Raw genomic sequence first — 26,136 nt, 5'->3', positions numbered from 1 at the left:
GTGTGTGTGTGTGTGTGTGGTTAGTATTATCTTTAAGGGGAATTGGAATGGGAAGAACAGAACTTAATCATAAGAAACAGTTCTTTATTGTACTTCTTGAGGAAGGAGTTTACATTTCCTTTCTGACACTTCACCATGGCAGTGATAGGAAAGGAATGATAACCAAACTGAGAGTTGAGTTCTCTATGGCTCAACATATACTCAATTTCTAGGCTGAGATTCCAGACTCCTGAGCTCCACAGAGCCTCTTTAGTTGGTTCTTTTTTTTCTCTTTCTCAGGATCCTATCACCAAGAATTCTTTGTCTTCATGACTTTCTTTCTCCTCTCTTATTCTTCCTGCAAATGCAGATCCTTACTGGGAAGTATCAATAAAATATCCGGGTTGGAGCCAGAAGTATTGCTCGTCATGCCTCCATATATCAGCTATTTCCCCAGTTGAAATGCCACCACGCATGTCGTGAGCATGTTCACCTCATGGCTAGCCATCACGTTGGGGAGGAAGGTGTTAGGAGTCTGCTGACAATACTACCATTCCTAGATGAGGTCAAAAACAATATTTTCTTTATCTGCTTGATATTTTCATTTTCTTTTTTCTCTCTAAAGGTAAGCTCTTCACAAAAAACCTAGCCTACATGTTTTATCATTCTCAACAAAACGTTTGTGGCACTTAACATTACTCTCAAATCAGAGAATAAATAGTGACTAAGATGAAAAGTAGACCGGGCCAGAGCAGTTACGAGGACCAAATTAAGTGTGAGTTTTTATGACAATACAAAACTTTGGTAATTACTGTTTTAACAAGTTGGTGGCACTTACCTCAGAGAGCTAACCTCAGAAAAGAAAGAAACCTCCTGGCCTTAAAGTGTAATTTTTCAAAACCATAATTTAATTCAGTAGGGTTGGCAATATTTTAGGCTTTCCTCACCATTCGGAAACTATGTCTGAATTTGTATCTTAGATTTAAATTTGCCAGGTTGAAAAGATACATATAAATATAAACCCCATCTGTGAAAACATAACCATTTTCATTCCTCTGAAGGTTTTTTTGTGGTTGGATTTCAACTGTTGTACTTTTGTTCATTTTTATGTAAAAAGTGAAATTTAGCCACAACCTAATCAAACTCTGTTGGCTCTTTCACTAAGAAATTTCACCTAAAGTTTGATTAAATTCATTATTATGAAAGTTTGTTGAAGTTTCTTTTAGTTAGAAGAGTTGAGAAACACAAGTTGATAGATTCATATAGAAAGTTATGAAATTTAAAAAGAAAAACCAGTGGATGAATTTTATTCAGAATTATTTATGGCTATTTTGTATTTCTGTCTTCATTTTCAGAATAATTCATGTTATTACTACATTTGGAAATTTTCTAAAATTGGAAATCAGACTCCGCTTGATTCAAAACACGACCTTTTTTTCACGTCTTTTTAAAATAATGGTTGAAATGCGTTCAGTTCATACCCTTACACTTAATCCTCATGCATGGTCTTTCTTCTTTTTCCCTGCCTCTCCTCTAACTGTCCTTTACAAAGATGAGAAGTTTTCTTCCCAACACAAAATTCCCTTGATTATATATTAGAAAGAACTGACACTTTGTAGCAAGGTTTAGGAAAAGCTAACATAAGTAGAGCTGCTGTGAAATCTGTTTTACCAAAAAATATCGAATTTACTGCTGATAAGTAATGGAATTTATTTTAACCATTTGCATTTTCTCTTCATTGAAACTCACGGACGACTGTTAGTTTTAGGTGGCACATTTATTTTTGCCATGGGTAAAGATGCTTCTTCAGTAAAATGTTCACTTACAGCATTCAGAATCTTGAAATATAACCAATGTCGTCAAAGAGTAGAGACAAGGGGAGGATCAACCACTTTTCCCCTCAGTGAATGATCTACTGTCAAGTTCTACGATCACATTTCATCTATAAAGAGAGCATTGAGCCAAGTCTATGTTTTGCATACATGTCTTTACATTTAATTATAATTGTAAATATATTTACAATATGAATATAAATATATGCCAACTGTTTAGCTCTAGTTAAAATCTGCCAAAATATAGGGAGGCTTGTGGGTGATGCAAATTGGAGATTTGCATAGATTTAGGGTACAATTTCAGAAAAGTAAATATTATTTTGCTCTATAACTAAAAGACGCTAGGTATATTACCTTGTTTACTCACCAAACAAAAAGCAATCACCAAAAAACAAGGAAACAAATCTCAGCCAACCTACTTAACCCTTCAAGTGCCATTGCCATGACTCATTAGTCAGAAATAGAGAATCACTTCTTTACTGAAGGACATAAATTCATTAGAGGGCCACAGGTGAATAAAGAACAACTAAATACAGTCTGAAACATTTAAATCACTTGTTTTTAGGAAACTATCCTGGCTTTTAAAATGACATAAATCCAGATGAATTGGGAGATTGGGATTGACATATATACAATCACTAATATGTATAAAATAGATAACTAATAAAAAAATAAAATAAAATGACATAAATCCAACCAAAATTTATTCAAGTTTAATGGGAACAGGATTCTTTTCTAGACTATCTCAGAGGCAGTCTCAACTCATGGTGGTTTCATTGTAAAATAAATAAAATCAATTCAGAGGCCACATCTGATTTGCTGGAAGTGCTGTCACGTGATTCTAATGTCTAACCTCTATTTGGGTACATAGCCCCTCGTTCTACTCAACAGGAATGTGTTCTTTTTACCTAATACCAATTAAAACCTTACTCCTCCTCCCATGGAAAGAGCTACTGGTGGTAGTCTTGGAGAAAACATGGGAAGAGGATTGGTCATGTCATATAAGTAGATCAGAAAGCATTATTTTGACATTTAAAAAGTAAAGAGAAGATGATTTCTTTCCTTTTTTAAAAATTTATTTTACTGAAGTATAGTTGATTTACAATGTTGTGTTAGTTTATGCTGTACAACAAAGTGATTCAGTTATACATATATATGATTTTTCATATTCTTTTCCATTATGGTTTATTACAGGACATTGAATATAGTTCCCTGTACTATACAGCGGAACCTTGTTTTTTATCCATCATATATATAATAGGTTACCTCTGCTAATCCCAAACTCCCAATCCATCACTCCCCCACCTCCCCCTTCTCCTCGGCAACCACAAGTCTGTGTGCTATGTCTGTGAGTCTGTTTCTGTTTCATGGATAAGTTCATTTGTATCATATTTTAGATTCCACATATAAGTGATATCATATGGTATTTGTCTTTCTCCTTCTCACTTCATTTAGTATAGTAGTCTCTAGGTCCAGCCGTGTTGCTGCAAATGGCACTATTTCATTCTATTTTTATAGCTGAGTAGTATTCCATTTTACATATATCACATCTTCTCTATCCATTCGTCTGTCAGTGGACATTTAGGTTGTTTTCATGTCTTGGCTATTATAAATAGTGCTGCTGTGAACATAGGGGTGCATGTATGTTTTCGAATTATAGTTTTGTACAGATACATGCCCAGGAGTAAGATTGCTGGATCATATGGTAGCTCTATTTTTAGCTTTTCGAGGAACCGCCATAGTGTTTTCCGTAGCGGCTGCACCAATTTACATCCCCACCAACAGTGTAGAAAGGTTCCCTTTTCTCCACACCCTCTCCAGCATTTGTTATTTGCACACTTTTTCACGATGGCCATTCTGACCAGTGTACGGTGGTACCTGATTGTAGTTTTGTTGTTGTTTTTTATAAATTTATTTATTTATTTATTTATTTTTGGCTGTGTTGGGTCTTCGTTTCTGTGCGAGGGCTTTTTCTGGTTGCGGCGAGTGGGGGCCGCTCTTCATCGCGGTGCGCAGGCCTCTCACTGTCACAGCCTCTCTTGTTGCGGAGCACAGGCTCCAGACGCGCAGGCTCAGTAGTTGTGGCGCACAGACTTCGTTGCTCCGCGGCATGTGGGATCTTCCCGGACCAGGGCACGAACCCGTGTCCCCTGCATTGGCAGGCAGATTCTCAACCACTGCACCACCAGGGAAGCCCCTGATTGTAGTTTTGATTTGCATTAAAAGAAGATGAATTTTTAAAATTGCAAACCATTCAGCTTGATGTTGACAAGCCATAAAAATCCTAGAAAATGACATTGAAGTGATGAATGATGGGTACTTAGAAGAATATGCTCCCGGGAGTCAGCATGATATCCTCAAAATGTGTCATGCCACATTCACTTCATTTCCATTTTTATTATGGCTACTCAATGGTTAGATGAGAGGACTACTATAGACGGTGTATATTATGATTTTACACCCCATTTTTCAAGTTCTCTTTTGAGGATCTTGGGAACAAAATAAAGAACAGTGGGCTGGGTAATAGGGTGAACTTGCAGCAGATAAAGACATCCAAAGAATATCAATTGGTAGATCAGGGTTAACATGCAATAGAAGCTCTCTCCTTGGACCTGTATTTTAGTTAGCCATGCCTTTATACATGGGTATTTCTTCTTCCATCAACTTTTCTTCCACAATCTCAGCCCTCTACCTGAAGACCTCAGTTAGTCAATTTTACCTATGCATCACTACCTCTGTGAACCCTCCTTTGGCTGTATTCAGTGAGCACAGCTTTTCACCAGCACTTATCTAACTAAATTGGGATTGTTTGTTTATACATATGTTTCCTGCTCTAGTCTATGAATGCCAAGAAGATAAGGACCATTTTGATCCATTGTGGTCTCTTTACTACCTAATATAACTGAATCCACAATAGGTACTCAGTTACTGATGGAATGATTGTAGATAATAGCTATATTGATTAATAAATTTGAAATTGACAAAAGTTGTTAATACTTTATATGATACATATATCAAAATTCTAATAGATTGAAATCAGAGAGAGGATTTCTTATTACAAGATGAAATATGAAAGCATGTTTAAATAAGACATAAATCTCACATTTAGGCTCAGTAATCAATTTAAAAATGCAGGAGGAAAGAGCGCTTAATTAATATCAGATTGTGTTTAAAAACGCTTGGGTTTTTAGTAATCCACAAATTCAGTATGACAAAAAGTTTGATGGCATGTACAAAACTAAAATGCTACAGCAGTTGTAGATGACGTTAATAGGGCAAAAAAGGGTCTAAGCATACCACTTACTCAGTTCTGGATATCACGTTTTAAATGGATCTTGTTTCTTAAAGTGTCACCAGAATAGCCAAGGGTCTATAGGCTGTATTATATAAGGCTTAAAAAAATAGAAGTAAATACAGGTATTTAGATTTAGCTTAGAGAGAAGTGGTATTAAGGAGAATGCGGTAGGGGGCCTCAAATATTCAGAAGGTTAGAGGAAATGTGTTTTATTGCATTTTGGTTGGTGTTTTGTTGTTTGGTTTTGTTTGTTTGTATTTTTCCTCACTTTATTTTTTCCTGTTTTGCCCTAAGAACAGATTCAAGTACATATGCAGAAGTTACAAGAAAGCAAATTTTTAGTAAATATTAAAGAAAATCTTGCAACTGAGCTACCAAAACACAGAATCTACTGCCCTAAAAAGCAGTAAACTCCTTAAACAGTAGATACTCGGGGCTGAAATGACTGTCTCACCCCTAAAGGCAATTTCCGTATTGGATGAGAGGATGTAATTCATTAAGATTTAAGGTCACTTCTGAATCTAATGTTTTGATATTTTCAGAATTAATCAGAAGGGACTAACAGCATGACCTGAATCTGTCCTATATTTATATAAACATCCTGTGTAACGCACCTCATTTTTTTTGTCCAACTGTATACATTTGTGGATGTTAAATTTTATTTTAGGGCAAATGCTTTTTAAAAAAGAACTTTAAAAATCAACTTTCTTAAAAGATAATTTACACAGAATAACCTGCATCCATTTAAAGTGTACAATTTACTGATTTTTGACAGATATATACCCATGAAACCACTACTACAGTCGGAGTACAAAATATTCTCATCCCTCCACAAGCCTCCTTGTGCTCCTTTGCAGGCCATTCTTCCCTTCCCCCCCTGGCCCCAGGCAACCACTGGTCTGCTTTCTGTCACTTTAGGTTCGTCTGCATTTTTGAGTATTTTATATAAGTGGAATCGTACAGTATTTTTGTGTGGCTGGTTTCTTACACTCAGCATAATGACTTCGAATATCAGTAGTTTGAAAATCAGTAGTTCGTTTCTTTTTAATTGTGTAGTACTTTCTATTGTATGGATATATACCACATTTTGTTGATCTGTTCAGCTGCTGGTAGACATTTGGGTTGTTTCCAGTTTGGGGAATATTATGAATAAAGCTGCTAAAAACTGTATACTTGTTCTACTGCCTAGCCTTAGAAATCTTAATTTTGGGAAGCACAGTACAAAAAGAACTTCAAGTGTTATCTTAGTTAACAAGCACCTGGACGGCAAGTACCAAGGATAAACTGAGCAGATATCAGCTGAGTTCTGTGAGAAAGTCTCAGTGTCTAACATTCTTTCTTGGGAGTAGATGTGTATCAGCTATCTTTTGCTGTATAACAAACTACCCCAAAACTTAATGGCTTACCACAGGGGTCAGCAAACATTTCTATAAAGGACCAAGTAGTAAATATTTCAGGCTTTGTGGGCTACATATGGACACTGTTGCATATTATGTTTTGTACAACTCTTTAAAAATGTAAAAATCATACTTAGGTGGGAGGCTATATGAAAACAGGCCACAGGCCAGATTGATCCATGAGCCATACTTTGTAGATCCCTTAACACAGCAACTATTTATTTAGCTCACTATTTGATGGATAGACTGGCCCATTTTGGTCCTCTGGACCAGCTCCTACAGTGGTCCCCTTCTATCCATGGCAGATACGTTCTGAGACCTCCAGTGGATGCCTGAGATCACAGATAGTACCGAACCCTACATATGCTATGTTTTTTCCTATACATACCTATGAAAAGGTTTAATTTATAAATTAGACACAGTAAGGGAGTAACAACAATAATAATAAAGTAGAACAATTATAACGATATACTGTAATAAAAGTTACGAGTGTGGTCTTTCTCTCAGAATATCATTGTACAAATTTAATGCCTCTTCCATCTTAACCAAGCTCTTAACATGCACCGTGGCCCTAACTTTGGCAGTTTGAGGTGCAACAGCAAAAGTAGCATGAATTTCTTTTTCCTTCTTCACAATTTCACAGGTTGGAGATTTGTTCTTACTGTAGATCTTAGCAACCTCGTCATATGATTTTTTTTCTTTCCTTATTAAGTCAAGAAGTTTCCCCTTTTCACTTAAAGGAAACATCTACGGCTTCTCTTTGGCATATCTGAATTGCCAGCATCACTACTCCTATGCTTTGGGGCCGTTATTGAGGAAAATAAGGGTGACTTGAACGCAAGCAATGTGATACTGCAACAGTCAATCTGATAACCCAGACGGTGCCATTAATTCACTAATGGGCAGCGTATGCTGGACAAAGGGATCATCCTGGGTGAGACTGATGGCATGAGACTTCAGCACACTACTTAGAATGGCGTGCAATTTAAACCTTAAGAATTGTTCATTTCTGGAATTTTCCATGTAACATCTTCAGACCACAGCTGGCCACAGGTGACTGAAATCATGGAAAGCCAAAATGTGCATGAGGGGGGCTGTTGTATTCTTTGCTGGGCCTGCTTATGCATCTGTGGTCAGCTAGTGGCTGGATGAGCTATCATGACGTGATTCGCACGTCTTATGGTTGACAGGTCATTTAGGAACAGATGCAGCTAGGTCTGTGTGTCTCATCATCCAACAGGCTAGCCCAGGCTATTTTACATGGAGACTTGTCAAGTTTGTGCTCGTGTCACATTTGATATTGTCTATCGGCCAAAGCAAGTCATGTCGTAGAGTCATTCCAGATACCACGTGTGGAGAAAGACTCCACCTTCTGATGGGAGGAAATACGCTGCAAGAGCTGGATACCAGGGAGAGGGCCAGAATTTGTGTCCATTTTGCAGTATATCACAAGGTACTGGAGAAAAGTTATCAGCATGTTTTGTAGACTGAGAGGACTCTGAACCTAGATGCATGTAAAACAAGATGTGCTATGATAATTCTTGCTTTGTGAGTAATCGTTGCTGAGTTAGGCAATTGGTTTGTAGCTTCTCAGCCAATGGTGGAGATACAGTATCCATAGTCTAGTGACTTTAAAATATACAAAATACAGATGAGAAATACCATCTATGAACCACTTACTGCTGGGAATTTAATGAATACTGCTGTGATTTAATGCTGAAGAAGGGTTATGACTTTCTTCTGGTTACTCTCTTAGCAGGCCACTCTTTTGAAAAGAATTTTATTCTCAAAGCTGTTATTATTTTAACTCTTAATACACATCGTATCCCCATAGCCATAGACTGTATACAGAAGTAGAAATATAATGTAGTACACGTGAAACTTCTATAATGTTATAAACCAGTGTAACCTCGAAACAATCCAAAAAGAAAAAAAAAAGTGTTCCTACAGTCATACAAGAATCTCTCTTTTTTTTGGTCTTTTTGTGTAAGCATAATCATTGCCAGTCCTCAAAAACACTTATTCAGATAGTTTCCCCCAAGCACGTAATAGGATAAATTTATAGGTATTAAATAGAATGGAGACCATTCAGCCCTAAAATGTCACTCTTCTATCGGGCACACACTTGCCAGTTTGTTGGCCTCGACCGGGGCATGCTAGCAAGGGCTTCAGATGAGGTCCCACTGCAACACGAGAGCAGAAGGATTATTTCTCAGTTTATGTTTTGAAGTGTGTTGCTCAGACAGGCAACATACAGTTGTGTGTAGTAGCGTGAGCTACCTGTTACTGCCCTTGGCAATACTCTTAGCAGCAGTGCTTTTCCTTCTGCAATGTGACAATATCACCTTGCCATTCGGAATAAAAAGAAAGGGCTGAGCGGTTCTGAGCGTACTTTCAAACAGCCATGCAAACGAACAGCTAGCTGGCAGAGAAGACACTCCCTAAAACTTGAAACGTACTCTCCGCCCCTGCAGCACCTCGTGTGGCTTGAACTTCAGACTTGATGAATGCCTCCCTAGCTTGTTCCCTCTCCTGAATCTTTTCATTCCCCTTCAGTCTCTTGTACCGCTCCAGCCCTTACTGGGGAAGAAAACTGCAAACTGTCTGCCCCTCGCTTGCTTCCAGATCTTAGTCTAGAGAAATTCTATTTTTGCATAATTGTCCCATGAACATACAGTCTATCCGTTTCTCTATGCAGTAGAGGTTTCTAGCTTTCATCTTTTTTGACCAATCCACAGTAAAAATTACATATTATATAGCATGCCAGCGCAAATGCACACATATCTCTATCTGTAAATATTTCTCCATGTATGTGTATGCAGTGGAAAGAAGAGTTTCACAAAACATGGCTTATCCTTGCCACCTTCTTCATCCTCATATTTCCTATTCTTTTCTATTCCATTACAAACAACATTAGTGGTGATCCACTACATAGATTTGAAGACCTATTAACGGTTCATGACCTGTAGTTTGGGAAGATGCTGTACCGTGTTTTATCCATACCTCAGGCCTGGCCATCAGAAAGCTACATTCTTGGACCACTTTGCCTTGATCCCCATAAGATTACATCACACCCTTAACTTCCGTTGAGAGGCACTGTAAAAACAACTACTGAAAGTGACTTTATTGAAGATTGACATCATGCAGTGTCTCCCATCTGAAAATCCAGGCAATGATTTTATTTAGATCTAAGAACAGAAGTTAGATTTTACTTTGCTTCACTTAAAGAATTGTGTTCTTTTCCCCTTATCCATAATCCAAATAATAAAATCGATCATATTTCCTTTTATATTTTTCCTTTCACTTTGGCATCCAGGAAGCCCACAGCGAAATTATATTCCCTTTAAAATTTTTATTGAAATACACTGATATATCAAAAAAGGCTTAGTCTTAAATATACACAGAATTTTCACAGTCTGAACACACCCATGTAACCAGTATCCAGATCAAGAAATAGAATATTACGGCGAAGCTCCCTTGTGCCCGCTTCTACTTCTTACCCAGCCTCCAAGGGTAACCACTATCTTGACTTTGAACACCGTAAATTCATCTGGCCTGGTTCTGTACATTATATAAATGGAATCATACAGCATGTACACTCTTACGTCTGACATTTTAAGACTTGGATTCATCCCCGTTGCATGAAGTTGCTCATTCTCATCGCTGTATAATAATTCATTGTGTAAATGTGCTAAATGTTACAATCCACTGTTCATAGATATTTGATACAAAAAATGATGTTACGAACATCCTAAAATGTGTCTTTTGTTGAACATATGTATACATCCCTCTTGGAAATATATCAAGCAGTGAAATTTCTGGGTCATAGGGAATGTATATGTTCAGCTTTTATACATTCTGCCGAACAGTTTTCCAATGTGGTTGTACCAACTTAAATTCCTATCAGCAAAGCATGAGAGTTCTAGTTGCTCCACATCCTTCCCAACACTTTGTTTTGTTTGTCTTTCTCATTCTGGCTGGTGTACGTAGCTAAATTTACTAGGTATACCAAGCCCTGTGGTCTTCAAATGTGTGTTATAACTTTTCCTCCCTTCTTCATATTTTATTCTATTTCCTTAATCCTTAATTTTATCTATTAATTTCTGAAATTTATACATTCTTATCAGTTGCCCTAAAGCCTCTGTGGAACAATGTGAGGTATAAATACATACGTAGTATAAACACAAACCTGAATCCTCAGCTAATGCTGCCGTTATCAAAAATCCTAGTCTTCCCTTTCCTCCAGTCCTCGCCTCCAATTGGTTGAAAAGCAGTGTTGATTTTATCCTATGACCTGTCTTGAATTCAACCTTTCCACCAATTCCCAGTGCCATTTTCTTTATCCCAGGCCTTTATCTTCTCGTAACTGGACTAGTGTAATGTAGTCTCCTTAGTGTACATTCCCATTCTAATCCATACCCTCTTTTTCAAGCTTGTTTCTTCCCACTCCAAATTTAAGTTCATTTCTGTTTAAAACGAAAAACATTCAGAAGTACAGGTGATGGCAATTTTTTCTTCTCTATCCAATATATGAGAAGAAGCTTCTGGGGGACAAGAGTAATTCAAGCTGTAAAGACCTAGATTTCCACACTACCGGCTTGATATTAACTCAGGAATGTGAGCTCATATTCTCATGGGGACGTTGGTATTTTCTGCGTCTTAGTCGTCCTGAGATACAAAACCCTATATTGGCACAATACGTTTTTGAACTCCCAAAAAGCATAATCTGATTTCATAACACAGCAGTATGTTAACATTAAAAAAAATATCTGTGCCTTAGTAAATTATTAATATGAGAGATTAGCTCGCGGAGTCAACTTAAGAAACTTGCTTTAGCTCTTCTTCCACTAACAAAAACATGCATGAAACCTGGTGACTTAGGCCTAGTTAGCTGTTAATTAAAATGTATGTTCCCTAATCCCAAGAGGTCAAACTAACCCCCGTTCTCTTTTTGCTTTTTTTTTCCGTGTCTCTATTTCTGTGTTTAGAATCTGGGTGATATTGCGCTTCATCATGTGTGAATCTGTCTCCTCCCCTCCACTAGATTGTAAGCTCCTTCAGATCAAGGCCGTATTTGAGTCCCTCTGGTAGAGGAAGCTGATTACAATGTTGAAATATTAAAATATTCCCAAGGCCATCCTCCAAACACTTCCCAGGTTTTACTAATAGTAATGAAAAATGAGGAGAGTTTCACAAGCAAAGACATATATAAATGCCCCATAAATATACCACAATTGCAGTCATTTAAAGAAACGAATATAGGGGAATATTTAATAGCGAAACTTAGTCTAGGTATGGGACATAAAAAAGATTTCTTGGGAATTTGTGGATTAATTAAAATTCCTTGTATTCCTATTTCCCTTTTGTTTTCAAAAAATGTCTTGACAAAAATAAACTAGAACTGAAGTATAAGGTTCAGCCCTTGGCTAATTGGTTAAACTGTTTTTGTTTTTTTTTTTTAAGTAAGAGTGTTTGTTTATTTATTTATTTATTTATTGACGGCTGAGTTGGGTCTTCGTTGCTGCGCACGGGCCTTCTCTAGTTGTGGCGAGCAGGGGCTACTCTTCGCTGCGGTGTGCGGGCTTCTCATTGTGGTGGCTTCTTCTGTTGCGGAGCGTGGGCTCTAGGCATGCGGGCTCAGTAGTTGTGGCTCACAGACTCCAGAGCACAGGCTCAGCAGTTGTGGTGCACGGGCTTAGTTGCTCTGCGGCATGTGGGATCTTCCCGCACCGGGGATCGAACCCTTGTCCCCTGCGTTGACAGGTGGATTCCCAACCAGTGCGCCACCAGGGAAGTCCCGGTTAAATTGGTTTTTAACCCCCATTTCCCCTTTTAGGGATTCCTACCACATCCTGGCTGTTCAGTGCCTGCACCAAGAGTACTTCTCCATCAGGGTGCAGGGAATCTTTCCCTCCCACTGTCCCCCATAAAACCAATATTCACTTGTTCTCTTACTACTCTAGGGTTCTGCTCTCTGCCAGTATGAATGTGAATACATCTTTTAACATGTGTGAATCGTATTGATATTTTAACCTCAGCCCCAAAAAGTAATAGAGTATGGTGTGAATTTTACTCCTATCTCAGGCTCGTGGTTAGTGATTTATTTTCCAAAAAAATAAAAAAGAAATCTTATTTTACCTACTTGCTTCCTTCTTAAATGTAGAAAACAAAAGAAGTAAAAGTTCCCTTTGCAAGTTGTTAAAGAGAAAAGACTGAAACTCTTGGACCGCTTGTCTTCCCTCATACAACAGTCTAAAAAGGAAAAGTTAAAGTGCCAGTGCTGATTTATTTTGTGCCATATTCCTAACACTGTTCCTGGACTTACTGGGTTTCCTTTAAGGAATTAACCCTGCACAACAGGCTATTTTGCATTAACATGGCATCCCCCAGCCTTCCAATCGCTTTCATAGTCATTATGTCCCTTGACCCCTACTTTGGCCTGTTGCGGTAGTGTCCGAATTTTACAGAAGAGTCACCGGAGCTCCAGCGGGGTTAAGTGACTGGTCTCTGAGGGTTAAGTGACTGGCCTCTAGGGGCAGAATTGGTCTAGAGCTCTGCTTTGCTGGAGTTAATGCTTCTGCCAGAATATACAGTGACGCTTCCTGAAGATTAAGACGCTCTTTTGATCCTGGTAGATACTCATCTCAAAGGGGAAAAAAAAACCCAGTGTCTTCATTCGGTAGCATTTGAATATTAAATTTTCCTTATCTGTTTCAACCTAGGAGGACTTCCTTGTTCGCTTAATTGACTGGTAATTCCTTTGTTTACTTTTTTCGGAATCTCAAGAACCAAGTCATAAGTATTCAAAATGGTTACATTAGCATTTAACTTTTTTATGAAATTCGAGTGTTTCAGAAAGGGGTAAGATAGGCAGGAATGTGTGTAGAATTTTGCATTTTAATTAAAAAGCCTCGAAATGAAATGAACCTCTGACAGTAACAGATGACTACCTCTAAAAGCTGTGTTACTATTTGATGTATGTTCAGTATTTTCTTGTGGATAACAAGTCCCACGGCTTGTTTCAAGAAAAGTGACAAGACTAAAACAATTTAAAAAGACAAAGCTGCTCTTTTTAAATCATATTCTCATAAATAAAGCTGGGTTGTGAATTATTTCCAGAGAAGCAGTTTGACAAAGTATATCACTCTAAGAACTAAAGCTGTCTTGCTTTTTTTTTTCGAACGTTCAAACCGAATCTCTATCCTAGTCCAATGATGAATTTCCTTTGACAAATAAATATTTACAAAGTATGAAATGTAGAGTTGGTGCACTTCCTAAGGCCAAAACATAGTGTTTAAACGAAAATTTAATATTTTCTCTCTCCTCGAATACACCAAGATAAGAACATAACTTAAAAATAATTCTCTCTCGTAGCAGACTGTCCATTAATCATTCTTTAGATGATATTGGCTTTGTGAGTATTCAGGTAAAAAGAAAACTGATTTCTAGATTGATCAGAAATTCTGAGAGTATTTATGGATTTGGCGAAAACAGTAAGATCTGGAGAAATAGAATTTTCTGTAACCCCCCTTATGAAGTCAAGAAAGGTACATCTTTCAACAGCCTGCCACTTTCCTATGAAAATTCTTCATGTGGTACATGGCTTGATTGGGCAGATCCAAGGGTTAATTTACTTGTGATTTGAGAAAAGGCTGAGACTTCCTTTTTTTTTTTTTTTTTTAACTGTGGTGTGTGGGAGGAAGGTAGAAAGAGGCCCCAGAATGAATTCGCTAATTGGGGTTTTCACCTGCTGTGAGTCTAATGGAATACAAAGCCTTATTTGTAGCTGGAGAGGAAGGCAGATTATGCAGAGTGTCAGAATTTCTGCCTAGTTTTGAAATTCCTGTTATTTGGCACCACCATTTGGGAAAGGCAGACCAATAGTTACAGCTTGGAGCTGTTGTTAAGGTGGACCACGAATGCCGTAGTCAGATCTGCTTGAACCACCGTAACCAATATCCATGTTTAGCGGGAGGTGGCGTGCTCCGTATTCCCCGGGGTACGGCACTGTAGCTGGCAGGGCTAATAGGTAGCGCGGAGCAACCGCCGGGCCTGTGAGGTTAAAGAAGTGTGGCTTTATTTTAGTGAAGATGCTAAACTTCGCATCTTTTCAGATGTTCGCCTTGATGTAGGTGGCTCCGTGAAGTGTTGAAAAATCTTATTAGAAGAATACTGTATGAGAGTGAAGCCCAGCTTGACTTTACCTGGAACCTGTTTGGTGAAATTTGTGGTTTAGATGGAAAAATAGGCGTGTGTGTGTGTGTGTGTGTGTGTGTGTGTGTGTGTGTGTGTGTGAAGTGCTCTGTGTCTGAATGTAGAGGCCTCTCCATTTACTAGTTAATGCGAACTGACTGGATATGCTTATATGCAGAAGATGCTGGTTTCAGACTGACCTAAAGGGATTGTTATACATATTTTAATTAGTACCCCATGGTATCTGTCCTGACAATGACTCACCATCAGTGTACGCATTTGTGAGACATCTGATTCACTGTTCATGGCTAATACTTGTACTATGCAAAGAGAAACATGGAATCCTTATGCGTTTACTGGATACCCAAATGTTGAAACTTTGCCATAAACTATGTGCTATGCTTAATTGAAGCAATACCTATATTCCAAATGGATTTTTATAAAATGACGCAGGTTATACTTAAGATTAGTTACAGAACGAAAAGCAGTTCAGATAGAGACTCTTGGAGCTACGGGGAAGCTGGACCCTAGGGCGGTGGTGAAGTCCCTCAGGGCCATCCCCAGGCAAGTGCCCACTGCAGACCATTCCCTGTCTTTCCCTTTCCCTTTCTGCTCCTCATTTTACCCTGGTAAAATCAGGCTAACATTGAAACCGCGAGCAGCCTAAAAGGAAAAGGATGGGTTTGTGGAAGATAGGAGCAGCCTGGCCTCCGTCCTTGACCCTTCACACCGTCCACTAAATGGGCTCATCCAAACCCACACCCTACGAATACTGACAGTTCAAATTGATAGCTCCAATCCAGACATCTTCCCTCTGAGTGGCAGACTCAGATGTCCAACTGCCTTTCACATCACACTGCCGCCTCCAAGTCAGCAGGCTCAAGACCGAATTGATCATCTCTCCCTGACCCTCGTCTGCCTAACCCTGTCCCCTCCTCCTGAAAGTCCTGGCTTGGTGAGTATTACTCATCCAACCTTGAGAGTCAGCCTGCAACAGTAATCCTTAACCTTGGCTGCATTTTAGAATCACCTGGGGAGCCTTAAAAATCCCAGTGCCCAAGGCCAGTTAAATTGAAATCTCAAGGTGGTGAAACCCAGGCATCCGAATTTTCTTAACGCTCCCCAGGTGATTCCAGTGGTGGCCAGGCTTGAGGACCATTGCCCTAGGTCTTCCCTCTCGTTCGTTCTTACCTCCAATCAGTCAAGACTCCTGTAGTTTTAACATTATTGTATTTTTTCCCCAGTCTCTCTCCCACTGCCATTGTTCAGATCCCCATCACACCGCAGTCACCCTGTATCTGGTATCCTTATTGCAAACTCTACTGGTCCAGCCCCACACCATCGTCCAAGTGATTTTTCTGAAAGACAAATCTGACAGAGCCACACTGACGCTTAAATTCCTTCTTTAAAAAGCTCACCCGTACCTTTCAGGATGCAGGTCAAACTCTGGATCATCACACCAGGTCCTTCTGAATTTGTCCACCTCCCTAATCTCTATCTGGACATTCTCTCTCAAAGATCAAGGAGAGCACTGAAGCTCTTAGAAAGAATAAGCTGTTTCATGCCTGTTTACCTTCACTCCTGCTGTTATCACCGTTCATAATTATCGACTTGCCGTTACCCCCAATGGGCCAGAAACTCCTTTGGGGCCTACAGAGGAGGCTTCTAGAAATAGCTCTCCAGTGAGTGAGCCTAATCTCCTTTTTAGCTCCAACAGGTGGAGTTAACTTTCTCTTCCATCAGTGGTCCCTACTCAGCAGCCGATCAAGTGCCCCAGAGGGTGGCTTTGACTGGGTGGGTCCCTGTTTGGTCTGGGTCCTGGGAGAAGTGGTATGTTCAAAAGTGGTCCTTGAAGAGAGTGTGATGAAAAAGGCTGTTTACATCAAGGCCAAGGGGAGGGAACGGTTTAAGGAACCTGGAGCAAGCTGTTGCTATAGAAATGACTGTCCCACAAGACTCGTGGCCGGGGGTAAAGAAACTCGGCCACTGCCAGGCTCAAGACCAACAGGAGGGAGCTTGGGGAATAAATACCCCAACATCTCTCTCCTCCTGCCCTTTCATCTCCTGCTACAGGCCTTTCATCATTACCTCCCATTGGCTGAAAGTGAAAGGAAGCCAGTGGGCAAGAGAGCCTGATTGATGCCATCCACAGAGGTCCAACATCGTGGGCCACAGAGCAGAGTGCAAAAGGGCAGAGAATAGAGCTGGAAGGAAGAATGGGGAAATCCCCAGCACAGTCCCTTAGGTCAGAGAGGTCCTCATTTTTCTAAGTACCTACAACATTTAAGTGGTTCAAAAACTGGAGTTTGGAAAAATTTACTAGGTTGCCTTCCTAGAGCTCATCTGATCTCATTCCCTCCTTACCTCTGTTTCTAGCAAATTGACTCTCCTCTGCTGTCAGCCAGCAGTGAGATCACTTACGAGCACACAAGAAAAATACAGATCTTCCCCCAGAGTAAAAGAAGCCACTTCTCTGGATGGCAGCACGGCAGAGTGGCTAACAGCACGGGCCTTGAAGCCAGACTCCCTAGTTCCAATCCTTGCACTGCCACATCCTAGCCATGGTATTGAGGACAAGTAGCTCATGGTAGGTTTTAAAAGCAGGATTTCAACTTAAGTTTTTTTATGCTGCTTTCATATCTGTGGTTTACATCAAAACAACAATAAGAAGAAGAAGAAGGAAGAGGAGAGCTACTACAAGTAGGCAATTAATGTATTACCATGCGTGGCATCACTCTATAATTCATATATGAAATGAGGATATATAAATTATGTTCTTTTCTTAACGTCTTTCCCTAATAAAACAATATTCATAATCTAACTGAAATTAACAACAAAACAGTCGCAGTGAGGCACATGTCATTAATTTTTTTTTTTTAATTAATTTTTTTTTTTTTTTTTTTTTTTTTTTTACTGTTTTGGCTGTGTTGGGTCTTCGTTGCTACACGCGGGCTTTCTCTAGTTGCGGCGAGCGGGGCCTGGTCTTCATTGCAGTGCCCGGGCTTCATTGCGGTGGCTTCTCTTGTTGTGGAGCACAGGCTCTAGGCGCATGGGCTTCGGTAGTTGTGGCACGCAGGCTCGGTGGCTGTGGCTCATGGGCTCTAGAGCGTAGGCTCAGTAGTTGTGGCCCATGGGCTTCGTTGCTCCACGGCATGCGGAATCTTCCTGGACCAGGGCTCGAACCACGGCGGATTCTTAACCACTGCCCCACCAGGGAAGTCCTGCCCATGTCATTTCTTAATAATATTTTCTGTATTTAATTTCTAAAACAACATCAAGATTTGGGAACAAGCCTTCAAGTGCCTATAACTCCAGTCTAAAAAAGAACTGAAAGATATTTTGGAGGATTGCCATCTGTCAAATTTAAGAAAAAAATTGAATGGTGATTTCTAATTTTCCATTTTTTTTCAATGAATTGTTCCGACTAGTTTTCTAGCTGGACACTGAGAAAATAGACTTGAGCATTTATATTCTAGAGAAACATCAGAACTCCTGAAGCTCGAGCAAGTAATTTAAAAGTGTAAAACAAACAGACAGACAGAAAAAAAAAAAACGGAAAGACAATGTATCCTATCACATAGGTGTTACAAACCTTTAGTTGATTGATTTCTAATATTTACAAATGCCCATGCTGGGAGGTTTGTGTCTTTTCATTGGAATGGACATAAACAATATTTAAGGGATGTGCTTGATACGTTGACACAGAGATTACGTCACTGAATGACACAGAGATTATGTCACTGATGAACTGCAAAGGCCACCACTTCCTTATCACAGAACACTAATCCTTCTCCCCCAAAGATAGGAGCAGATGTAGAATCTCCAGTAAGACCAAGGGACAGCCTCACCCAAAGACAGTCCTAGCGTGCCCCCCCGCCCCCCGCCCCCCAGACCTTAAGAGCAGCCGCATCCACAACTCACTGGCTCAAAATGACTAAAAGATAGCAGTGAGGTCTCAGTTTAGCAGGCAGAATGCCAGAAGTGCCCTATTTGCTTTAAAATAGCAACACCAATCAGATCTGCATGCACGTGTCTTCCGTGATAACATTTACATTTGTATTTGGTTTGTCAAGGGTAATGAAGAAACTTGGCACTCCCTTTCCCTTTGGTTCCTGCACTTTATTTTTGCCTCTTTTGTCGCGCTGTAGCAGACGGTAAAGGGAGATTGATGTCTAGAGTCCTTTCAGCTCGAACATTCTCCGGGGCCGGGGGAAATGTTGAGGAAAAAAAAAAGAGGATATTTAAAAAGATAAAGGGGAACACTTTTTAACCTGTAAACTGAAGTAGAACAAATCAACCAGAACAGAGAATGAAAAGGAAATGGTTGAAAGAAGATAAAAAGAAAAAGCAGGCCAACAAAATAAATGGACAAAAGGGGACAATGAAACCACTAAGGGAGTTTATCTGAAAATACCCTTTGGACTCTAATGGAAGATATTATGTGAAGGCTGAGAAAAATTTTTGTGCTAATGAAGGCTTTCTTCTCTTCAGAATATTTCCAAGCCTGTAAGAATTTTTCATATTTAATCTGTGTCGTCATATTGCAAACTCTACTATTAGAAATATTTGAACTACCAAGGCCCTGTAACTTTTCCAATGGAACGTTCCATTGGAAATGGTTTCCTTTTAGGTTTCTCTAAAGAATACTAAAAGACCACACGGTGCCACACCATTGGTGGTGGTTTTTATTTAAAGACTATACCACTGGTTCTCAAACTTCAGTGCGCTTGAAGTTTCTGATTCAGTAGCTCTCTCTGGGCTGGGGCCCTGGGGAATTTTCATTTCTAAGAAGTTCCCAGGCGATGCTGCTACTGCTGGTCCCAGGACTACACGATGAGAACCACTGCTATATCACAAACACACAGACAGATGCTTCCTTAAAAGCCCATTTAGCCCAGGATGAGCGGAACCTGAATGTCATGTCCTTACATCTCCACCAATTTAATCTTCAGTTGCGGGGGGGCGCGGCGGGAAGGGAAGAATTATGCTTGTGAATTTTTTTTCTTTCATTCTCTAAAAAGAAAACTTTTTTTTTTTTTTTCCTTTTTTTTTTTTTTTTTTTGCGGAGCACAGGCTCCAGACGCGCAGGCTCAGCGGCATGTGGGATCTTCCCGGACCGGGGCACGAACCCGTGTTCCCTGCATCGGTAGGCGGACTCCCAACCACCGCGCCACCAGGGAAGCCGTAAAAAGAAAACTTTTGACCCACACACTTAATTATCTGCGATGAGGTCATTTGCACCTAGGTCATTTATTTAGGCAACAAGTAGTCTTGCTGGAGGTTTTAAGGGGGTGCTGGCAGGGCGGTGTGAGGCTTCCAGGTTCCCGGCACTACCTTAAATCTCCTCCGTCTTTCTTTCTTTTTCTTTTCTCTTTCCTTCCCGTGTTGAAAGCCCCGACTGCCGGGTCCCGGGGAGTCCGGGTTCCCAGGGCGCTAGGTGGGGGCGGAGCCCGGCCCAGCCCCGCCCCGTCTGCCCGCAGCGCCCCCATCCCGCGCGCCCCGCCCTCCCGCCCTCCCGCCCGCTAACCCGCGCTGGCTCCTCCGCAGTGCTTTCAGCTGCGAGCCTGGGCGGCGGCGGCGGCGGCGGCGGCGGCGGCGGCGGCGGCGGCGGCGGCAGCGGCAGCGGCGGCGCTGGACTTTCAGGGAGCCCGGCGGCTCTGGGAAGCTCACTCCTCCGCTCGCGCCCTCCCCCGGCCGTGGAGCCCTTGCAGCCATGAGGGAACAGCTCAAAGGGTAAGTGCAACGCGGCGCCCTCGGATCGCCGCAATCAGTGCACTTGTGGCGCGAGCAGGGTGCGAGCCGAGGCGGCCAAAACTTGGAACCGCGCGGCGGCTGGACCCCCGGCGTCCGGGCGCAGGGGCACCTCCCCCGCGGGTCCTCGCGGCGCCGCAGCAGGTGCGCCCCCGGGGCTTCCCCCCAGCGCCTGGCTCGCTGGGAGACGCTTCCCCCGGCTTTGGGGCGGGCTCGGAGAGAAAAGGCTGATGTCTCGCCGTACCCGGAGGGGACAGAGCGTTCCCCACGCGGGGATTGGGGCCGCGGGAGCTTTTGGCTCCTTTCCGGGCTGTCTCTGTGGACGTGAGCCAGGCAGGCTGTTCCTAAATCGTCGCCCGACCTCGCAGAAGGAAGGGGCGCGCCAGGTTCTACCTTCCATTGCGCTGCAAGTGCCAAAAGGTCAACTTTCTGCCTGATTTCTTCCGAGGATTCCAACTGACATTTCCCTCGTTGCATTTTCTACTGTGTTCGTCCCATGCCCCAAAACTTGCAGAGATCGGGAGAGAAAGGAAAAGCAATTAAAGCCCAGAAGTCAAGGATTTGACACAGAGGATTGAGGGTGTTTTTTTTTCTTTGCCCTCTGGGGTTGAGTGTGGAGTCATTTCTGGGTGTCCTTCTCTCGCTTTTCTCCAGGTGTTTGTGCTAGTCTTTAAGCGAAGTTTGTCATTCCCGATCCGATCATGGCACTGAAAAGGGCAGGACACTGTTTATCTCCGTTAAATTTGGAGTTAAGTTTGAAGCTTGAATTGAAGGGGTTTAGTTGCCTGAGGGAGACATATTATTAATTATAAAATACTTTAACATGAAAAAAATTCATCCAGTTTAAGTGACGAACCGAAGTTTTTAAGTGAAATAAACATTTGTGGCCTACAAGCTCCTCTTAGTCTCTCTGCTTCTTTACCCCTGTCTCCTCTCCTTGTCACCCCCGCATCACCCTTTCTTTTTTGCCTAGCTGTTGTATTTCCTTGTCCCAAATCCCCTCCTTGGAGGCTATGGTTGCTCTTGGAGAAGCAGAGGAGCAAATGAAACAACATGGGTATATGAAAGGTTTCTGACCCTTGATCACCGTAGAATTGGTTTCAGTCCTCATTGTTTGATCTCGGATTGGACACGACCCTGAAGTGAAATTGCTTTGGCCAAAGTTGAGGGTGGGTGGGAGTTAAGCCCTGAAAAGCAAACATTACGGAGGACAAGTAACAGCTGGAACAGTCACCGAGGCAATCATCTTTGCCCTGCCTTGAGCCAAACAGAGTAAAATGTTAACAATTCCAGGCAACAAGAAATGGGGACTAGAATAGGATTTCTGATGCTTAGACCGACACCCCCCACCCCCTACCCACAATAGCAGAAACTTTTAAATATATTTTCCAATTCCCACCCTGCCAGTATTCCAGCCATGCAAGCCAAGTTCAACATTCACCATGCAAATGCCAAGGTTTCTCTAGAAAGAGAGTCTGATCCTCAGATTAAAGGGAGATGATTTTGTGTGTGTGGATCAATGGGCTCCAGATTATGTATGAAGCCAAACTCTAATCCTCTACAAATCGCAAGAGAATGTTACCTTTTTATATCGCTGCATAGCGATTCATTTCCTCCCTGGGAAGTAGTAGAAAGATATTTTTTTTTCAAGGCGGCTGTTTGGAATATTTTCAGTACCAAATAACAGTGGTGGCAGAAGAAATCTTATTTTAATTAGACAACTGCCATTTTCCTGGGGAGAGCAGTAGAAATTTGTTACTTTTTATAAGTGTTTAATATTTGTTTTTAAAGAAACTAAAAAAGCAGTTCCAATAAGTCTGATATTCCAGCACTGACAGCAGGAACAGCTCTGAGGTGGTTAGAATAACCTTGCACACTACTTGAAACTAAAGAAGGTGAGAGAAAATTTAAATTGTGTGGTAGGAAATGAGGTCAGCTCTGTGCTCAGTGGAGTAATGCTTTAATTTCGTATTATTGACAAGTAGGTGTTGCCGGGGTCTTTTGTCACATCCAGTGATTTTGTGTTTTAATTTGTTTCTGGTTCTTAGCACGGCTGAAAATAAAAAGGGAAAGAGATTATTGTAGCTTATACACATTTTTTTTTTTTTAAAAAGGAGGGGAAATCAGAGTTTGAAGGCTGTTCAGAGAGGCATATCTGATGCCAGGTTTTGGAACCATCAGGGCCAAAATCAATAACATTTTTTAAAAGATTGAAAGGGCGTTTTAAGGGTTATTTATGAGGCTGGTTTCTGTGTTAATGCATATGTAGAATTTTGATCTATGTTGAACATCATTGTTTTCAGGAAGACTGAACAAAGATGTAACCATTAACTTGTGAACAGGGTCTGGAATTGCCATTCTGGTTGCACATGGTATATGGGCAGTGCATTTCCGATGTGAAAAGTGAAGTGCAGAAAAGAGACAGTAACCAGAAAAACAGTACCACCCACCCTTCCACCACCGGCTCCCCAGCACAGCATATTTTTCTATATTGTCTGTGTATTCCAGGTGAACCTGAAGTGCTTCTCGTGGAGCTACTGAGAATCCTCTCCTGTTTTTGAAGATAGGCACAGAGTCAGAAATACAGCTGTAAAACCTGTACTGATCACAGACCAAAAGTTGGTTTGTTCTGTAAGGTAGACTATAGATAGGAGTTATGCAGATTCGTGTTTACCATTTCATCCTGTTCATACTCATCTTTCCTGTCTGTTTAGGAGGTTAAATAATGTCCCACCAGGGCTTTGGATTCATCACAGATTGAAAATACCCACATACAGTGAAGTGACCGTTTGGTTCATCGTGTGGTTACCCCCAAAGCTAGAGTCATTTCAGCTATGTTGCCAATTGTTTTTAGCATTCAAAGATTAAAAGATAATTTTTCTAGTTTGGAGGATTAGTCACACCCTTTATTCTTTTCTTTCCACTTGTGCTCACTTCTTTCACTTACCGCCGGGTTGTAATGGAAGTGAAACTAACTCTGCAAAGGTGAAATATAAATCTGGTTTTCTAGTTACTTTGCATTGCTTAAAAATAAAAGGCTTTCGTGTTGGAGGGGAGGAAGGTAAAAGAAGATTAGCTTTTGGATTTGTTTGAGTTCATTTATCTAGGTTATTCACATACCCCAGAATCACAACTAATTGGGAGAAAGAATGAGTACCTAGAAAGGACTAACTGGTATGTGTTAGCACATGAATGGAGCGCAGAAGTAGGGGCTTAGAATTTCTTCCTTCCTCCAGTAAAGGACATTTCAATTTAGCTATGGACAGATGGATTAAATAATAATTTCTAAAATCCCTTTCGTAATTTTTAACCACTGGAATAAATTCCTTAAAAAGGTGGAAGTGTAGGTATATCAACAGTCATGAAATCTTCTTTGGAGGGAGGGAGCTACATGAAGCTCCCATTCAGTCTATGTGGGATTGTCCTGTCACTCGTAGGCAAGTTTCTCTTTTCTTTTGGAGTTGCGTTTTGTACACGTTATTTCTTGCCCGTGTTCCTCCGATTTGAAGTCCATTACAGATGGTGGCTTTTCAGACTGGTTCTCTCTGTCTCTGTCAGGTTAGGTTTGTCAGCTCAGACAGACGTTTTTCTGCCCATCGATTGAAGATGCTACAGTCCTCCCACATGTGGTAGAGATGGGATGTTATTATTACGTAGTGTGTGTAATAAGAGCCTGTACATGTGGACACATGTGCTTTCCCCCTTTTCTCCCTCCCTCCCTCCCTCCCTGGTGCTCACATATGATGGCCTTTGGAAATGGCAGAGGTCTAAATGCAGGGTGGTCTCAATAGAAGGTAACCTTTCCTTGCTGGACACTTGTGTATGGAATTGGTACATACACAGCCTCTTTCGGAGCTAAAAAAACATCCGAGAATAAGCAACACTTCTTCCATGAAGCTGCATGCTGCAGCCTCCTTGTGCTGTGCGTGTAAAGTACCCGTCCTTCCCACCCCTTCTCCAGATCATAAGCCAGTGTGGACATGGGGCTTTCAGAAACCCCCAAAGCATGGACTGTATCTTTTGCTTGTCTTGCTCTGTAAGATTTGGATTCTACTCTGGTACATTCCCTCGACTGACTTACTCCTCAGCCACAAATTGTCTCTGTGGAAAAGTCAAACAGAAACAAACAGGTTTGGAAGAGACTGAAACAGCCCTTCCCCAATGAACACTGTCTTGTCAACTTCTTTCCCTAGCCTTCACCATTCAATTGCTGAATGGTAAATATCAGAGGGACGGTCTCTGAAGTTGCACACTTTGGGGAATTTCCACATGTTTTTTGTCATTTGTGATTGTGTTCTATTTATCAAACCACAATAAATGTTTCTCTCTTTTGCTTATTTTCTTGAAAACAGAGGTAATACACATCGAGTGTCACTTTTGCCCTCTATGAAGGGTCTTAGGTGTGGCTGACTTAACCACAGTTGGATCCTCATCTATATTATAATCAACTAATGAAAGCTTTGCTTTTAGTGGGCAGTAATTTGGGGGCCACATAGTAACAGAAATGACCACATATTGAGCGCCAGAAGGTATCAGTCTATATCAGCTCGTCCTATATCAGCTTGTCCTTTAATGCTCCCAGGTAAGCGGGCTGGCCCCAAATTTCACAGCTAGTAGGCCACAGAACCAGAATCCAGTCCTAAGGTTTAACACCTACACTTGACATTGTTGGCCTCCCTAAGCTCCTCTTTCTGTGTGCAGCCGCTGTGCTTTCTGCTCCCCTTGAAGTGTCCACAGTTAAGCTATTTCTCCTCTCTCCACTCCCACCTTTCCCTCAAAGATAATGAATAGGCTCTGCTTATGAGTACTGAAATATGGTTCAGGGCTGCGTTTTACTGCATCAAAGCCCAGTCAAGTAATCCCCGAAAACTGGAAATACGATGCTATGGTGATTTATGTAGATGGGCCAAAGTAAGGAAAAGTATATGTAGTTATCTCTCCCAGGTTTATTCACGGAATCGAATGTGGAACAAAGGTGTTTTGTTCTTTCTGTGGCAGGAGCTGATAGCCAGCAAACACACTTAGCTAAACTCCAAGAAATGGAAGAGAACTGTGAATGCTTCATTCAGGCCCACGTAAACATAGGAAAAGGTGCGGTGGTATATAGAGTGCCGAGTTAAAAGGACATTCTAAAAGTAATGGGAAGAGGGAAGATACAATCTATGAGTCAGGCAATGGATGGACCTTAAGCCGAAGTGAAACACAGTCATCATAGAGATGAGATCTGGATACGGAGAAGAAAGTAATGGAAGAGTGTCAGGGACAGTGAAAGCAAATGAGAACTGAGGCGATTTATTTATTTAACTAATATCAGTATCTCTTTGACAGAGTTGAATAACACTTGTCAGTGTCTTTTCTGTATGTCCTGAATTGGATGGCTGAAGAAATCCTGATTTTTGATTATTGAGTACCTAACAAAGTCACTTTCTTATAACAGAAGTGCAGCCGACTTGCGGGTACAAAAAAGAAACAAATGCTGGTTACCAAATAATGATCATACTGCTTTTCCTGTTGAGAGCAAAGGTTGGGGTCTCTCTCCTTGTAAAATAAACATTCGTCACTGCGAGATGAAAGGCCTGTCAAGTAATGAAGCCAAATGAGCCAAAGGCATACCGTGCTTTTTTTTTTTTTTTTCTTGTCTCCTTTTCTCTACTACTCATTCTAAATTCTAAAGTCTCTCTTTGTATTT

At 41.0% G+C, this 26,136-nt stretch overlaps 1 protein-coding gene across 1 annotated transcript in view; it reads left to right on the top strand.

The window, feature by feature from the left end:
* The window catches only part of DMD (dystrophin), a 2,099,690-nt gene that overhangs the window by 1,926,593 nt on the left and 146,961 nt on the right, over positions 1-26,136 (top strand). The gene's annotated exons all lie outside the window — the stretch shown is intronic.

Source organism: Phocoena sinus, chromosome X (genome assembly GCF_008692025.1).
Source record: "Phocoena sinus isolate mPhoSin1 chromosome X, mPhoSin1.pri, whole genome shotgun sequence".
Lineage (NCBI taxonomy): Eukaryota > Metazoa > Chordata > Mammalia > Artiodactyla > Phocoenidae > Phocoena > Phocoena sinus.
Note: the sequence above shows the minus strand (reverse complement) of the source record. Positions and strands in the feature narration are given on the sequence as shown.